General features: G+C 36.5%; 1 non-coding gene across 1 annotated transcript; it reads left to right on the top strand.

The window, feature by feature from the left end:
- Positions 1-8,840: 8,840 nt before the first annotated feature.
- LOC128293614 (small nucleolar RNA R71) lies at positions 8,841-8,946 on the top strand. The gene has a single exon (XR_008283794.1). It is a non-coding gene; the product is annotated as a small nucleolar RNA R71 (small nucleolar RNA).
- Positions 8,947-16,676: the final 7,730 nt, after the last annotated feature.

Here is a 16,676-nt window from a genome sequence, read left to right as displayed (position 1 = left end):
AATCCTATAATCAGTGTCAACGAACTTTCACTCAAGCTGAGCTTTTACTACCTATCTCTTAAATTCCACGTACAAGAATCGTGAATGGTTTTCGCTTTACAACACTTTCGCTTAAACTTAATCTCTATTAGAAAGTTCATGTATTCAAAAGTCCGATCCATACCATCATGTTACATATACATTCATACTTGAATATTTTTTGAATTCGAATAGTGCAACTAGCCAGTTCATCCCGGCCTTATACTCTCTATAATTTCACACAGTTCGATTATTTGTCAATTCAACTCTCAGTTACCTTTCATTTCAAATCCTCCTTTGGCTTTCCCAAGAAATCACGATATGAAACTCGGATCTGAATCATATTAGTGGAGACTAGTATTCCAAGAAATCTATCAATCATAAAGACATGAAATTCCTCGAACCTGATGAGCGAAAATTCAGTACATACCAACATATTTACATATCTCATCAAATATTTAACAATAAGCTACATAACATTTTTCTTTTTCAAAGACAAGGATGATCCTGATAGGGCCTTGAGGATAATCCTTTCTCATTTTCCATTCTAATATCAATACTGGCAGAAATAACTCTGGTAGAACCTAATGATTGGCTTTAACCCCATTAACATTTCAAATATTCTTACATAAGGATCATACAATAACCATCTCATCATCTTTTAATTCCCAAGTCATTTGCATTATATCAAACTCAGGTCTTTCTATGACATCAGATACTTTAAGCTATCACTTGTCTTATTGTCTTAAAACACATCACCATTCAAACAATAATACATCACTGAAAATCAGGAAGTCTTTGCTCAACATAGACTAGACCAGTTCAAAGGCTTCGGTTAACAATGTTCTTATCTGTCCAAACTTTACCAATCATGCATTAAGCCATTAATTTCACAAGACGAAAATTTTACTACTTAAGCCTTTGCCAATGTTAAATCCTTATACGAAAATTTAGATACATCCAAATACTAAGATCACCATATTACCATAATTAAATTAGAAACATAGTCATGCTTGATATATATATCACAAACTGAAGATCATATTTTAGATATAAGCCATGCCCAACAAGTTACGAGATAAAGATAACTAGAAACTCAAGATAAAGAAACCCAATACTGAGAAATCTAGAATATAGAAATCCAAATCATGATGCTGTCTCGAAAGACCGAGAACAAAGTTCATAAGAAAGTATGAAAGACCACAATGGTTCCTCAGAGAAAAGAAATCTAGAAAGACATCATTCCAACTCACTAAAAATGAATACGACCAGAACGATATACTTCTCGTGTATATATATATATATATATATATATATATATATATAATCATAAAGAGCAATAGTTTGTAGAGACAAAATCATGGCACCATTTACAATTTCACATCAATTCCCAATAGACGGAATGTAACAGAATACCAGAATGAAGATAGAATCATGTAGATCATAACCCAAATCAAATTGACAATGTCTTTGTCTAACATTAAGATTAGAAAACATTCTCATAATATCAAAATTCATAAAAAAAAATAGATAGTCTCAATAACCTTTCCGCAGACAAATGATCTCATAATATATTTCAAGAGAGGCAGTCATAATCTGCTCATTATAATTACTATATGTGGACATCTCATATTTCAAATATTATTTCCTGACATCATTTCAGAATAGATCGATTTCCGAAGTTAACCTTTTTACTAACTGTGATATTGCGAAAATTAAATAATCTTTCAGTCAATCCAATATCTTTCTAACTCTATCTATACTTATCAACCCATTCTCAATCACTAATCATGTTTATAACCATTTTATCACTGAATTTTTTAGTTTCTCACTCAGAAACTTGTTCATCACAAATCTCGGGAAATTCCATTATAAAACACCACTTTGGTAAGGGGAAGGGAGTCGTAGGGCCTCTAACTCGACTCTCATATACATATAAATGTAACACAATTTTCATCATCATAGCAACATCATCACAAACATGTCATTCATTTCGGGTAAACTAACTTTCATATTGAATTTACACCCACTTTCCAATCATCTCATTTTAACAAGTATGCTTATGCATACATTCCATGTTTTTTGGATAACTTTACTTATCTATTCATTTAATCATACAAGTCATGCACATGATATCATACAAGTGCCAACAACATGGTTAAGTTTATCACAATCTATACTTTTACCTCATACACCATCATTTAGACATATCATTATAATCATATAAATCAATCCAAGCAATTTAACACATTTAATCAAGCTATACGAGCTTGCCAATCATAATCATCCAAACAAATATACATGAATTTCATCCCATTAATATTTTTGATAAGTCATATAAACAAATGCATTTACTCGAGCAATTCAGTCACATACATCATTGAATTATCAATCAATCATAGGTAAATTCATTATGCCATATAATCTTTTATCTCATTTCAATAATTCATTGCAATCCATCAAATTTTAATATTCAAAGGGGACAATGACATTTTGTCCGTAACAGGATATTATGAATCTCATTCATACCTTTCCAAGTTTCAACTCATCATGACTGTACTTTACTTAAATACCTTATTACCACAATCAATATGGTTAGGTAGAGCTTGGTTGGAGGGTACCTTTATCTAAACAAAACTGCTCATATACGTTGAGAGACATCACACTATCATAGATCGGTGGAATGTATAGCTAGACTGTCATACATATACTAGGTTAGTCTAAGAACTGACTAAACCATAGCTCTGATACCACTAAATGTAACACCCTCTACCCATGCCCGATGCTGGGATAGGATACGAGGCATTATTAGACTTAAACGCAATCAATCATGCAAACCCGGCCATAAAATTTCATTCATATTTTGAAATATTCAATCATATGTACATAGTCCCTTATTTGGGTCTACAAAACTCAAATCATACTTTAGAAGGGGTTCGGGGCTAAACCGAAAACCTTCGAAAGTTTTACATCACTTAGAAAAATTTTCATTTTTTGGAGAGTTACACGCTCGTGTGGGTAGGCTGTGTGGCCAGCACATAGGCTATTTTCCAAGCCTTTTTGTCACCCTTTACATGCGCACACACAAACATGGATCCAGAAGTATTCAACATCCTCAATTATCATACAGACATTTCATTTACTTACCAACATACATGTGTTACACATTTTCACATTAAATCAAGTCTAGACACACCATATCTTATTCATTTAGCTTTATCAAATACCTTACCACTTATACCTTTATACCATTGTTATTTTCATGTCTATTTAATTCCAACTTATCATCAAGCATAACCTTCTAGCCAAGTCATAACTTTATATAGTTTCCACATTTCACATGCATAAAACAATATGCTTGACTAAGACATTCTACACCAATTCCATATTCAATTTAAAATTATTACTATTTCTCACTTTATACGATTGTACCATGGTTACCAAACTATCCATCAAACATCTATGTTCAAGGCTCAAAGGGGTTCACTAAGGGTTAATTATGAAGGTAGGCTTTTGTAGAGTGAGTGGGTTAAACCTAAGTGCCTTTATCATCTTGACATATCAAATCAAATGGTGTGGTCTTGACATACATAATCAAGCAAGTTCTAGAATAACAATTCAATAGTGAGCATGAAAAAAATAATAGATGCTCTAGAGGTCAAGATCTCACAAAAATATGGCTTTTTGATGTTCAAACTTGTGAATTTCAACTCAAGATAATACTTAAACTTAGGGAAACAACCTAAAAGTTTTTAATTCTTCAAAAATCAACTTATCATGCTTCATTCTCTAATTTCTTAAAGTTTAAACAATCAATGTATAAATGCCCTAATTTCTTAAAGTTTAAACAATCAATGCATAAATGCCTATGTTTTAATTCAAGACATATCAATAAAAATCTTATGTTAATTAAAATTCATTCTAATAGTGATATGAGTGATTCACGTGAGAGGAAGACAGAATTTAGGGATTTCTAATGATGACATAAAAGACCCCCCAAACTTAATATGTACATTGCCCTCAATGTACAAAGATAGATATATTGAAAAAGATAGATATATAATCATAAGATAGGGAGAGTAGTGAAACTTCCTGAATGATGAAAGAACTCCTTGAATTAGAGTTATGGAGAGTAATCGACCAAAGCAAAGATGAAAGTGGAGGAGGATAATCCGGTGGTGGTCGAGGTTCATTAATCTATAAATCCTGTGCCAAAAGAATATTATATCTGGTGGTAGCTATGGTCGTGGTCAAGCAGGACATGGCAGTCATGGAGAACCTTTCCTGGTGGAGTTTTTAGTTCCTATGCGATGATGAGCTTTGGAGCTCTTTATAACTGTGATAGAATCAGGAACTTTTTAGGGAATATAAAGAAGCATAATTACTTGTGATGAAATAGCTGAAATTAAAAATTGTAAAATAATAATAATAAAACCTAATAAAAATTAACTTAAAGAAAAATAAAAAGTAGTCTTAAAATAGAATAAAAGTAAAAACATAAAATAATAAATAAAAGTTTTTAAACATCTCCATCGCTAGATGGTTCGCAAGGTGGGGGTGGCGATAAGATGTGAAAGTGCTGACAAATCTACTGCAGAGTAGCATCAATGTTATCGAAGCACTGAAAACACTATTGCTCTAACAAGTAAGGCGCTCAGAGATGTCAGCGTATAAAGCTGCTGCATAAACTAGACGAGAGAAGGTGGTGGCTGAGTCGGTGGATCCTCGTGACGTGGAAGGGACATCATCAGTAATGTCCTCTAGGTCCTCCTCCTCGGTAGACTGGGCGAGGCAGTACTGAGGAGGGTATATGCCACGTCGTTTCTCGATCATCCTCATACTTAGCATGCTCGAGATGCCCTGTGGGGACATCTGGCCGATAAGAGTGAGGAAGGATGATTGTGCTGCCGTGTTGAGGAGCCCAAAGTGCCGAGCCAATAGAGTCACATAGGGCCCGATAGAGATGACCCCTCTTTTGTGCCGCTCCGTCTGGTGGCAAATGGTGAAGGCAATAAAGTAGGCGAGGTCGATGACGTGCCTATTCGCCATACTCCATAAGAAATAGGCATCGTGGGTGGTGATGATGCCGGTGCTCTCTCATCTCCCTGTCAGAGTGTGAGCCAAGATGGTGTGTAGATACCTCAAGGATGGAGGGAGAGCTGATGCCTTGGAGCGGCTAGGATTCTTAGGTGGCCGAGGCAGGGCCGAGGTCCCTCCAACATTTCAAGGGGGAGTAATGGATGTGGCAGTGGAGGGTATTGAGTTCATTGTCGTCCATGAACATTTCCGTGTACAGTCCTAGTGCAATCTCGAACTCAGGTATGCTCAATGGCGTACTAGACCACCAATGAGGAACTGGATCATTCCAGGATCATCGAAGTTAGTCATGACGGTTTGAAGATGGAACGTCGAGCAGAGTTCCAATGTGAACTCGAGATATGTCAGCTCGACGATATCAAAGAAGAGCCCCCACAGGTCAGTCGTCAAGAGGGCTCAAATTGCGTCAGCTAATTGAATCTACTCGAGTGCGGCCCAGTCAATGCAGCGGCCCACACCTAAGGGTCGAACCTGTAATATCTGATATAATTCCTCTTGAGGTCCCAAGAGAACCTGGAGGTACGGGTGCCTAATCTTCGTGGTAGGACCCAAGCATGACGTTGTTCCTTTTCTCTTCTTTAAGGTGGGAACGACGGTCTTCTTACCACGTGAGGACGATATTGTACCTGCATTTGAAAAATCGAAGTTCAACCAATATGCCCCAAGAATATTATGGAAAATCAAGACTAAATATGAATATTTCATGAAATTTACGTACTAGATGATACAAACTAAAACAACTAAATATATCAAGTTATAGGATTATGGGAATAATGTAACGGGAATATGAATGAATGCATGTGGGTAAGCATAAATTTCATGAAATAAGAAAAAAAAATGAAAGAGTATAGCATAATGTAGTAACTAAAATGACAAAATTTTTATAAACAAGCGTCAGTATTTTAATCTTCTAACTATGAATATTCATTCAAAATAGTTCAATAGAGCAGAAAAATCCGAAAATAAGTAAAGAAAATAGAGAGAAAAGAGTAAAAAAATGCAAAAGGAAGGAGCTTGGGTCATCGGAATCAGTGTTGTAGGTGGCGCACGGGCGTGGGGGTAGGGCGTGTGAAGTTGCAGCGGCTAGGGTTAGGGATTTTTAGGGAGGGAGATGATGAATAGTGAAAGGTTTATATAGATTTTAGGGCACACGGCTATGGGACACGCCCGTGTGGCCTAATTTTTTCCTGTGTGTTTCACAAATTTTGAATTTGGGCGCGTCTGACATTCGGCCCATGCCCTTTGGGCGTGTTGGTGCAAACTGTCGTGTTGCACGACTGTGTCTTGCTTCATTTGGGAGAACACAACCGTGTCTTGCTTCGTTTGCTTCTCCCATGCCTGTGTACATAGGTCCACGCCCGTGTTGGTTTTGACAGTGTCGACCACAGGTGGATGGCACGGGCGTGTCGCACGCCCGTGCTACATTCTCAGTTTCAACCATCATTTCAAGGCACGGGCGTGTCTCAAGCCCGTGTTGTTCTGGCAGTTTCGCCCACGGCTATATCACACAGCTGTGGCAACTTATCGTACTCCGTGTTGGGGAAAAATCTTGCCCTATTTTCACACGGCCTAATGCACGCTCGTGTGCCTGGTCGTGTGGTCTTTAGAAAGCCTGCGTTCCATGATTCAGTTAGTATGTTAGATGTTAAAAACTAAGATATAAAGAAATTAACACTGTTAATACTTGGGTTGCCTCCCGAGAAGTGCTTATTTATGGTCTAAGCTCGACTTACCTCTCTTCTACATGATCAAGGTGGTGCGAGGAGTTTACATTCCTCATCCCTACTATAAACTTTATCAACATAGGGATTAAGACGAGTATTGTTTACCTTAAATGTGCCAAATTTGGGATGATTTACTTCGACTGTACCATATGGGAAAATACTGAGTATCGTAATAGGAATTTCTTCATTAGGTTTAGAAGTGGTAATGCGAGGATCTACTGCATCTAGTAGTACTTTGTCTCCAACCTTAAGTTGATTTGGTGAGGTATTGAGCTCGTCCTGGCTCGGTTTTGATTTATCAGGTGTTCTCGATTTCTGTGTCCGCCATTCATCTAGCTCCTCGATTTGTAGCCTTTGTTCTTCATAGATAGGTCCTTTGTTGTTGTTTGAACACGACTCATTTGTATTTTTCGTAACTGTTTCCTGCACAAAAGGTTTCACCACATGATCAGTACTAGTGGAATGATTTATACAACCACCTTCAATTTTTGATGTGTTACTCGAATTACGAGCTTGAAGGGTGATTGTTTTGTCTCCTACACGAAGTGTGAGTTCACCTATGCCAACATCAATAATGGTTCTAGCAGTCGCTAAAAAGGGTCGTCCTAAAATTAAAGGTGCGTTACTATCCTCTTCCATATCTAGAACAACGAAGTCTACTGGGTATATAAATTTATCGATCTTAACAAGAACATCTTCAATGATACCCCTAGGAAATCTAATGGTTTTATCAGCCAATTGAATGCTCATCCTAGTTTGTTTGGGTTTCCCAAGACCTAGCTGTTTAAACATTTTATAAGGCATAACATTAATGCTTGCCCCTAAGTCAGCCAATGCATTATGAACATCTAAACTACCAATTAAATAAGGAATTGTAAAACTCCCTAAATCTTTCAATTTGTTGGGTAGCTTATTTTGTAATATGGCTGAGCAAACTGCATTCAATTCCATACGCGACACCTCATCCAACTTTCATTTATTTGTTAAAAGTTCCTTGAAGAATTTGACTGCGTTTGGCATCTGCGAAAGAGCTTCAATAAACGATAAATTAATATGTAACTTCTTTAATAATTTAAGGAATTTACCGAATTGTTCTTCTGTGCGGTCTTTCCTTGTCGCATTTAGGTATGGTACACGAGGTTTGTATTATTTACTTACTAGTTTCTGGTCATTGTGGTCCACCTCACCCTTACCTTTACTTACCACAGTTTCTTGCTTCAGTTCTGGTTCAGGTGCAACTAACCCTTCTGCATCTTGAATGGTAATTGCATTAATTTTCTCCCTTGGGTTAGATTCAGTGTTACTCGACAAACTACCTTGTGGTCATTCAGAAATTAGTTTGGCGAGTTGGCCGATCTGAGTTTCGAGCCCTTGGATTGACGCTTATTGATTCTTAAGGGCTGTCTCGGTATTCTGGAAACGAGTTTTTAACACTGAGATGAATTTTGTTAACATCACCTCAAGGTTCAGCTTCTTTTCTTGCTGGTAAGGTGTTTGTTGAAAACTCAGAAGATGTTGTGGCCCTTGATTTCCTTGACCGCCCCACGAGAAATTGAGATGGTTCCTCCAACCTGTATTATAAGTTTTACTATACGGGTTATTTTGGGGTCTAGAATTATTGTTACCCATATATTGGACTTGTTCCTCCTCGATACTAGAGTTAAGGGTTGATATTCTGTGCATGCTCCTCCTCCATTCGAATCGCACCTCATCACTAGATGTACCTGAGTAGAACCACACAAACCGTCAATCTTTTTATTTAAGAGTTCTACTTGGTTAGATAGCATAGTAACCGCAAAGAGGTTGAAGACACCGGCTGCCTTCGTCGGCTTTGTCCTCATAACTTGCCACTGATAGTTATTCAGTGACATCTTCTTAAAAAATTCGTAAGCCACCTCAGGTGTCTTATTATTGATAGTTCCACCAGTGGCTGCGTCAATCATCTGTCGAGTCGAAGGATTCAGGCCATTGTGAAACGTTTGAACCTGTAGCCAGGGTGGTAACCCATGGTGAGGGCAACTTCGCAAAGGTCCTTGTATCTCTCCCATGCATTGTAGAGTGTTTCTAAATCCATCTGCACAAAAGAGGAGATATCATTACGTAATTTGGCTGTTTTAACCGACGAAAAATATTTTAATAAAAATTTTCGGTCATTTGTTCCCAAGTAGTGATTGACCCTTGTGGTAACGAGTTCAACCATTGTTTATCCTTATTCCTTAATGAAAAGGGAAAAAATCGAAGGCGAATAGCATCATCAGGAACACCATTAATTTTAAATGTATCGCAAATTCTAGAAAATTTGCCAAGTGAGTCTTGGGATCCTCGTCTTGCAAACCATCAAACTAAACAAACTGTTGTTTCATTTGAATTGTTTTAGGTTTCAGTTCAAAATTATTTGCAGCAATAGCAGGTCTAACTATACTTGATTCAGTTCCTGTTAAATTAGGTTTATCATAATTATACATAGTGCGTGGAGCAGGATTCTGATTTACTAGATCAGCAGCAATCGTAGGAGGTAGCAGATTTTCTTGGTTTTCAGCCATCTCCTCGGTTGTGGTTGAAGTATCGTCCTTTTGCTCGTCCTCTATGTATCTTAGGCTTCGCCTTATTTCTCGTCTGTTTCTGCGAACTGTGCGGTCGATCTCACCGTCAAAAAGTAGTGGTCCTGACGGGTTTCTTCTGGTCATAAACTAGAAAAACCTGTCAGAAAAAAATAAATAAATGAAGATTTAGAAAAGAAAAGAAAATAGAAACTTGATGCGTGATATTCGCAATAGATTTTAAAAATTTATAAATGAATTGTTCTTGAGACTAACTTATTATCACGATTAAGGCAAGTGTACCTATCGAATAGAAGTATAGTTCAGCAAGACCGGATTGTCAAACCCAAAGGAACTACGAGTACTAGTATTTACTTCCTTTTTATTATCTAGCCTAAAAATTAAGAGGTTTGGTTATCTAAACTAATTACTAACTAAGAATGCATAGAAAGAAAACTTGGGAAAATACTTTTGGGAAAATTCGATTGATTGAGACAATACCTAAGGGAAAATCCACCTAGACTTCACTTGTTGTTTGACTCTGAATCAGACGATTTATTCATTTGACTTGATCTGTAGAAATCCCTAAGTTATATTATTATCTCTCTCGAGACTAATAACGTCTAACCCTAGGTTGAATAATTGAAATCTCTTTCTAATTAACACCTTAGAATTGTATTAACTCTATCTATGGATTCCCTTATTAGGTTTCATCCTAATTCAGCAAAATCTTGTCACCCTATCTCTAGGCGCGCAATCAACTCCACTTAATTATGAAAATTTTACTCTTAAACAGGGTCTATTCCTCCTTTGAATAAGAGCGTTTAACTTGAATCAATATCCTGGAATATAAAACAAGAATTAAGAACACATAATTAAGAAAAAGTCAAATATTTATCATACAATTCAAATAATAATAAAATGATCTGTCTTAGGTTTCATTCCCCTTAGGTATTTAGGGGGTTTAGTTCATATTTATGAAAGAAAACATATCAAAAGCGTAAAGATAACAAAACATAAGAAAACCCAAAACTCCTAAAGGAACTTGAAGGGAGATCTTCAGTCTTGATGATGAATCCGACTCTTGAGATAGATCAATCGGCCTTCTTTGAGTAATTCCTTACTTCCTACTCTGCGTCTGTCTTCTGAGTGCCTCCTTAGGTGTTTAAATAGCCTTTGGAATGCCTAAGAGCCCTCAAAATTGGCCTTTACCAAATTGGACTAAACTTGGGCTCGGCAGGGCTCGTGTGTGATTACTGAAGGCCGTGGTTAAGGCTGTTAAATGGGCATGGGCGTGTAGTCTACCCGTGTAAGTCGTGCTTCGATCCTGCCAAATAAAAACGGCCATGTGACATGCCCTTGTGAGGAAGTCCAGGCCGTGTTGATTTCCCACGTCCGGCCATTTTCTCCATTTTTGTCCTGTTTCTTGCTCTTTTTACTCTCCTATGCTCACCTAAGTATAAAACATGAAATTAAAAGATTAGGAACATTGAATTCACCAGTTCTAAGGAGAAACCATCCATAAATGCGCTAAGCATGGGATTAAAATATGTATAAATTATGGTTTATCAATAGTCTACAGCTACTAAAATGTATTTGTTCCCATTTGAAGAAGGAAACGAGAATAAGAAGTCAATGCCCCATACGTCGAACAATTCAATCTCCAAAAATGTTTGTCAAGGGCATCTCATTCCTTCTTGATATATTTTCGGTCCTTTGGCATTTATCATAGTTCTTCATATAAGCATAAGCATCTTTAAATAGTGTAGGCCAAAAGAAACCTACTTGCAAAATCTTTACTACAGTACGTAAACCACCAAAGTGTCCCCCACTTGGAGATGAATGGCAATGATACAAGATCTCAGCAATCTTACTTTGAGCTACACACTTTCAGATTATATTATCAGCACACTATTTAAACAAAAACGGATCCTCCTAAAAATAAAACCGACTATCATGAATGAATTTTTTTCTTTTGTTGGTATGTCATTTCTCGAGAAATTATTCCACATGCAAGATAATTGGCAAAATCAGCAAACCAAGGTGTTCCATGAATTTGACTTACCTCAAATAAGTGTTCATCTGGGAAATTCTCGTTGATAGGCACACATGATCGAGTTACCTCATCTTGCTCCAACCTCGACAGTTGATCAGCTATTTGGTTTTTGACACCTTTTTTGTTTTAGATCTCAAAGTCAACTTCTTAGAGTAAAAGTATCCAACGTATTAGCCTTAGTTTCGTATCTTTCTTCATGGGCAAGTATTTAATGGCCGTATGGTCAGTAATACTATAACTTTGGTACCTATAAGATATGAACGGAATTTTTCAAAAGAAAAAACTATAACAAAGAGTTCCTTTTCAGTTACTGTATAATTAAGTTGGGCTCCCGTCATAGTTCTACTTGCATAGTAAATAGGGTGAAACACTTTGTTTTTTTTACCCATCTCAGCTCTAACGACATACTCACTTGCATCGCACATCAACTCAAAAGGTGAGCTCTAATCAGTTGTAACAATTATTAGGGCTAAGACTAACCATTTTTTTAGATCTTCAAAAGCTTCCAAACATGATTTGTTGAAATCAAACACGGTATCTTTCTCTAACCACAAACAGAACAGTTTAGAAATTTTCAAGAAATCTTTGATAAACCTTCAATATGGCCTAAGAAACTTCTGACTCTTTTCATATTAATTGGGGTCGGTAATCTTTCAACTACGTCCACCTTTGCTTTATCAACTTCAATTCCTCTCTTTGAGATTTTTTGCCTTAAGACAATCCCTTCCTTAACCATAAAATGACATTTTTCCCATTTAAGGACAAGATTCGTCTCTTCGCATCTCTTCAGTACCTTAGCCAAATTACTCAAACAAATATCATAAGTGTTACGAAAAAAGAAAAAACATCCATGAAAACCTCAACACAATTTTCAACCATATTAGTGAATACTGCCATCATGCATCGTTGAAATGTTGCAAGTGCATTGCATAAACCAAAAGGCATTCGCTTAAAAGCAAATGTATCATATGGACAAGTAAAGGTTGTTTTATGTTGGTCCTCTGGAGCTACAACTATTTGGTTATATCCCGAATAACCATCTAAAAAATAATAGAATTCATTACCTGCTAGTCGATCTAACATCTGATCAATAAAAGGCAACAGAAAATGGTCCTTCCGAGTGAATTTATTCAATTTTCTATAATCAATACAAATTCTCCAACCAGTAACAGTTCTCGTTGGAATCAACTCGTTTTGCTCATTTTCAACAATCGTGATTCCACCTTTCTTTGGCATACACTGCACCAGACTTACCCACGAACTATCTGAAATAGGATAGATGATTCCTGCATCTAACCATTTGATCACTTCCTTTCTCACAACTTCTTTCATAATAGGATTGAGCCTCCTTTTCCCATCAATTTGAGCTCTTTCACCTTCTTCTAAAATAATACATACAAAAAGAAGGACTTATACCTCAAATATCAACTATGGTCCAACCAATTGCTTTCTTAAATTTCTTTAGAACAACAATTAATTGCTCCTCTTGATCTTTCGTCAGTTCTGCTGAAATAATCATAGGCAAAGTGGAACAGTCACCTAAATAAACACATTTCAAATGGGAAGAAAGTACCTTTAGTTCAAGTTTAGGTGGTTCTTCAATTGACAACTTGGGTTGCACAAATTCTCTTACTTCTAACTTCAATGGTTCAAACTGTGTGGATTGAATAAAATTTCTCGGATTGGCTTCCATCAAAGACATGTTTTCTTCACCTTCTTTATCCTCCTAAGGGTCAAGATCTAAGGCTTTTTCCAATAGATCTTGTTCAAAACTACTTTCCATAGAAACCAAGGTTTCTATCTCTTCCATAACTGAACACATTTTTTTTGGATCGGGAAATTTCATCGCTTTAAGAATGTTAAAGGTTACCTGGTCATCTTGAACTCGCATGGTGAGTTCACCTTTCTACACATCAATTAATGTTCTTCCCGTGGCTAAGAAAGGTCTCCCAATGATGATCAGCACTTCCTTATCTGCTCCAAAATCTAAGACAATAAAATCAACAGGAAAAATAAATTTATCGACTCTTACCAAAACATCTTTAACCTTTCCTTCAGGATATGCTAAAGATTGATCCGCTAGCTGAAACATCACAGTTGTAGGTCTTACTTCACCTATCCCTGACATCATCAAAATAGACTTTAGCATCAAGTTGATACTCGCTCCTAAATCACACAAAGCTTTAACATAGTAAGATTTACCAATGTTACAGAGTATAGTAAAGCTTATTGGGTCTTTCAATTTCGGTGGCAGTTTGTTCTGTAGGAATGCTCTGTACTCCTTTGTGGAGGCAATAGTCTCAGATTTATTCAGTCGTTTCTTCTTGAATAGTATATCCTTCATAAACTTCACATAATTTGGCATTTGTTCCAAAGCCTCCACCAACTGAATATTGATGTGTAACTGTTTCAAAACATCCAAAAACTTCTTAAATTGCACCTCTTGTTTCTACTTGTGTTGCTGTAATCTTTACAGATATGGAGGTGATGGAACTTTCGGTTAAATCAGATAACTCTTCTGAGTAGGTAAATCTGCATCTAAAGAAGATATTAAAGTATCTGAATTCACTAAGTTAGGATTTAACTTGTTAGTCTTTGCAGATTCTGACTCATTTGGTGCAGGAATTTCAATAGCTGGTTGATTCTTTTCAACGGTTTTATCTTCGAAATCAATCAATTGGGGTTCCAGAATTTTACCACTTCACAATGCCACTGCCATGATATGTTCTTTACCCAAATTTCTTGTATTCTCAGTATCGCTCAGTAAGGTTCCTTGATGTCTATTACAAAGCTCTATAGCTAACTGACCCATTTGGTTTTCCAAATTTTTCAATGTTGCTATTTGGCTTTGGATCAAAGCGTCATTCTTTCCCATGTACACTTTCAATAAATTCTTCAAACTATTTAATGCCTCAGCTTGAGGTGGTTTTGGAGCTTGCTAATTAAACCCTTGAGATTGGTTGGGTCTATGCTGCAATAGGTTGTTGTTCGGTCCATTTCCTTAGTTACTCCAAGAAACGTTAGGATGATTACGCTATAAAGGATTATAGAAGTTGGACTGGGGTCCTTGTCCACTCCAATTTTGATGTTGGTTCCCCACTGTAACACTCCTCACCCGTATTCAACGCCGGAATAGGGTTACAGGGCATTACCAGACTCACAAAACAATTAAACATCCATTTAACATACATTTTCTCAATTCAAGTATTTATCATTCAATCTCAATCATTTTGTTCCTAATACGAGCCTAAAAGGCCCAAATCATACTTTAGGAGTGGTTCAAGACTAAACTGATAACTTAAGAAACATTCACGAAAGTTTAAAAATTTTTCTCAAAATAGGGGACACATGCCCGTGTGGCCAGGCCGTGTGTCTTACACGACCACAAGATAGGCCCGTGTCATAGGCCGTGTGGACACTCGAACTGGAAGCACATGGCCATGTCCCAGCCCGTGTCCTACCCCGTGTCCAAACAAGGGAGCTTACTGACTTGGGTCACATGGCCAACCACACTCCCATGTGTCTAGCTCGTGTGCCCTAAAAATGGCCATACATGCCTGTGTGCCAGGCTGGGTGCTAGGCCGTGTCAAACCTGTAGGGTATACTAACTTATGCCACACGGCCAAGTCACACACCCGTGTGTGAGGCCGTGTGGAGCATACTGACTTGATTTTAAATTCAACACCAGGGGACACACGACCGTGTATTTAACTGTGTGTCACAAACAGTTGAAACACACGCCCGTGTCTCTGCCCGTGTGGACAAAAAATAGGCTATTTACTAAGCCAATTTGTCACCCAACTTTGCATGTACCTACATAACTCAAATGGTACCATTTCAAGACACAAATATGCAATCAAAAGTCATCAACCAATACACAATTCATACTATATCTATTTCAACCATTTCAATACTCAATTCAATGCCATTTACTTATTCAAATACCTATCAACTCAACTTGCTTTTCTAGACATAATTCACATATGTATATCATGTACCATAATTCATCTAATTCATCACCCAAAACCAGTCCGCAACAAACATATCTCAACCATAATAAACATTTGAGTATCATGATTCAACATCAACCATATCACATGGTAATATACATAACAAACCACATAACTTTCATAAGCTACATTTTATGGCTCAAAATACATCTCCATCAAACACACCAAAATGACCAAAGTCTATACATGCCATATACGATATATACACAACTCAAAAGTACCAAAATAGATGTCCGATAGTGCGATGAAGTCCCTGACAATCCTCAAATCGAGCTAGCTTCAAAATACTATAAAACATAGAAAAATAAACAAAGGAAGCTATAAAGCTTAGTAAGTTCAGATGTAAATATGTAATAATCTCATCATTCATTAGCATTTCAAAATGGATAACACAATTAGCATTTATAGCATTATTCAATGAGTTAACATAAAATTTAATCACATAGTAACTCATAAGTTCTCAACTTCTTTTAACTTGTTACTTGAATAGTTTTCCATACATACTTGTACCGATATGTATCTATTTCTTACCAATTTTCTCACCAATTTTCTTACCAAACCTCTCCAGGCTTATAAATGCTTACGGTATGAGTACATCAATTTTCTAATGCTATAGTCCAACTTTGGTCTTACACATACATTGCCATGACCCTGCCGTGGTCTTACATTCACATGCCATAACCCGATTATGGTCTTATTTTCTAATTACCATAGCCAGCTACGGTCTTATTCAACAACTTGTCTTATTTAACCGTACATTTAATTTAAGATCTCTAAATTAACTAATAGAATAAATACAAGCCCGATTTCATCCATCATTTAAATAAATACACATTTAAATTCAATTATACGAACCTATCTCGTGTATAGAAATGACGAAGTGGACGGACTATTCAATTACTTTGTTTTTTCCCCGATCTAAGTTCGAATTCATCTTTTCTTGATCTATAAGTAATCAAAATCAGATTATTTATTCCTCTATTTATTCAATTCAATCCAAAATATACATTTGAGCTATTTTACACATTGGCCCCTAACCTTTCACCTTTTTTTACAATGTAGTCCTTATTTCACAAAATCACAAATTCATGCAAATTTCAAAACACCCATGCTTAGTCGAATTACCATTATACCCTAGCAGCCTATATTTTTCATTTATTTCATATTTCAACCAAAAAATTTTAATATTTCTCAATTTAATCCCTATTTTTTATTTTCACTAAAAATGACT

Source organism: Gossypium arboreum, chromosome 5 (assembly GCF_025698485.1).
Source record: "Gossypium arboreum isolate Shixiya-1 chromosome 5, ASM2569848v2, whole genome shotgun sequence".
Lineage (NCBI taxonomy): Eukaryota > Viridiplantae > Streptophyta > Magnoliopsida > Malvales > Malvaceae > Gossypium > Gossypium arboreum.
The sequence above is the reverse complement of the archived record's forward strand: the minus strand, read 5'-3'. Positions and strand labels throughout refer to the sequence as shown.